The sequence below is a fragment of the Colobus angolensis genome, unplaced genomic scaffold, assembly GCF_000951035.1.
Source record: "Colobus angolensis palliatus isolate OR3802 unplaced genomic scaffold, Cang.pa_1.0 Scaffold2, whole genome shotgun sequence".
In the NCBI taxonomy this organism is placed as follows: domain Eukaryota; kingdom Metazoa; phylum Chordata; class Mammalia; order Primates; family Cercopithecidae; genus Colobus; species Colobus angolensis.
Window position 1 is genome coordinate 16,928,136 of NW_012115154.1, and position 2,676 is coordinate 16,930,811.

The 2,676-nt window shown below is 44.5% G+C and overlaps 1 pseudogene; it reads left to right on the forward strand.

Annotated features, from left to right (window-relative positions):
• Window positions 1–1,845: 1,845 nt before the first annotated feature.
• Window positions 1,846–2,296, forward strand: LOC105511281 (annotated as a pseudogene).
• The last annotated feature ends 380 nt before the right edge of the window (window positions 2,297–2,676 follow it).

The following is a 2,676-nucleotide window of genomic DNA, read 5'->3' on the forward strand; positions in this document are numbered from 1 at the left end:
CATGTTAAGTGAAATACACACTTTGAAGGAATCTGTAGATGCTCCTGTACTTTCCCCAAGCCTGGATGTCATGGATGGTTTCTTTCCAGCAGAAGACCGATGAAATTCTCAGGGGTAAAGGACATAAGGCACCTGAATGCCTGGTGTGCCTATGACATCCATCTGCCCTGACTCGTTTCACATGGAACAGCAGGACCAGAATGTAAATGAGAATCGCACAGTGCCTGGCTTGTAGCTCTCCTGAGGAATCCCCACATTTGGTTTCTCACCCATCACACCCTGAATGTGTGATGCTCCTTTATGCCTCTGAGTTTGTAGGTGCTGCACCTTCTTCCTAGAAACCCTGGCCACCCTTCATCTGCTGTGCAAATCCCCAGTCATCCTAAAGACTTATCTTAAACAATACCTCCCCCGTGAAGCCTCCCTAAAGTGTTCAGCTCGTGCAAGCAGAATGAGGTGCTTTCTCTTCTGCTCCTCCAAGTTTCTTGATCATTCTATTCTAGCACATGAATAACACCAAAAGTATCTGTACACATGTCTTTCTCTGCACTGAACTGTAACTTCGTGAATACGCACATGGTAGACATCATGGTCAGGAAGCTGCAGGAATGAATGATTATATCTATTTATGTTGGTCCTTTTTCTCCAGTTCCTAATTATATGCCTCAAGAATGTGGGTACAGGTTGTTCTTACTCATTTCCTACACCTTGCTAGTTATAACACATTGTCTTGTACATAGGCAAAAATAAAGACTTGAATGAATGAGATGTCATAGCAATAACCATATCTGCAAAACTGACAAAACCTTATTTCAACTTCTCCTGTGCTATTTTAATCCAGAATCCATAGTATTTTTCATTCAAAAAGGAAAGTACCAAAGTTCTCAAAATAGAAGGAAAGAATAAAGAAAATAATAATAAAAGAAATAAAACAAAAAGGAATAAATAACAATCATGAAAGAATTTTCCAGATTTATGTAAGATAAGAGGAGACTAAGATCCAGACCACTGATGGCTGTAAAAGTCACACACTCTGTACTGATACACTAGAGGTGTCCAGATTTTCAGGTCCTCAGGAACAATTTCGACACCCAGGCCTCTGGCCAGATTGAATGTAGGTGGAGCCTCTTTATGTTATATCTTCTCTACATCCTGGCTTTTTTTTTTCCCGCCCCCATTCCTCAGATATAGTGCTGAGGGTATAAACTGGCAGACCAACCCACAAACCTGTTTACTCACACAGTGGTTTTATGTTTTTAAATTAGCTGCCACTATGGAAAGAATGGAGAAGTTCACATAAACATCCCCAACTTCAGATTCCCAACTTCCCTTAGAAAATCACATCTGGACAATCCTAGGCCCTGTTTCCCATGTGGCCGTGATCAGCTGAGCTGAGAAACAGTGGTCCCCATGCAATGAGGATGGCCTCTCCAGGGCCATGGCTGCTGCTTCATCAATTCCCTTCACCCTCCTCACCCACTTAGGCAGCTGAGTAGGCGCCTCCGGTGCACTGGAAGCCTCAGGCAGAGGCCCAGCGTGCAGGGCTAGGGTTGCATACTGACGCAGACTGCGGGCCACTGTTGACCTTCCTAGTCTTCCACCAGGCCCCATGGAAAACTTGTCTAAGTCATTGCCCCTCTCTGGGCCTCAGTTTCCTCGTAAGCCAACTACAGATAAAGGAAAGAGTTCACAATCATTTATTTATTAAAGTACCAATAAATTCAAACATTCTGGGTCTGCATCCAAATGTCTCACCTTGCCCATGAACTTTATGGTTGATGATGCCCCTAAAAATGCAGGTTTTTAAAAAATGTAACCCTTTTTTTTGGTCGCCTTGAGGTGGGGCTTATGCGGCAGCATGGTGAAATAAATGTGGCCACCGAGGGGGATGTGGAGCTGGAGTTAGAGACTGAGACCAGTGGCCCACAGCGGCCTCCCGAGAAGCCACGGAAACGTGACTGACAGCGGTGTGGCGTACTTGAGCAGGTCACCGACTATGCAGAGGAGAAGGAAATCAGAGTTTCAATCTGGAGACGGCCATGTCTGTGATTGGAGACGGGTCCCGGGAGCAGAAAGCCAAACAGGAGTGGGAAAAAGAACTGGCGATAGTCAGTATCAAGAAGGAAGATCTGGAGCTGATAATGACCGAGATGGAGATACCTCGAGCAGCAGCAGAACGCAGCTTGCGGGAACACATGGGCAACGTGGTAGAGGCGCTTATTGCTCTAATCAACTGATGCGTGCTTTCTCAGATATACCTACTGGATTAATTTATGATTTTTTTTTTGTCTTTTAAAAAAAAGGAACCATTTTTAATGACACTGATCCTTGCCCTCAAAGCCATAAGGAGGTCACCCAGTGATCTCCTAAGTACCTAATGATCCCCTGTCTTTTCTCAGTTCTCACCTCTGAAAGCTACCAACATTCCATCCTTCTTGAAACCTTCTCCTTCACTGGCTTCCATCAATTTCTATTTTCTGGATGGCCTGCCCCTCTCTGACTACTCCTGTATTTTCTTCCTTTTTTCTTTATCAAATATAGAAATTCCCTAATGTTCAGTCCATCCTCAAACCTCTTTCCCACGGCTATTCTCTTTTCCAGGAAAATGTACTCACTACCATGGCTTTAGTCACACAGCACTCCCTGCAGGGCACTTTGCTCTCTTGAGCTCGAAAT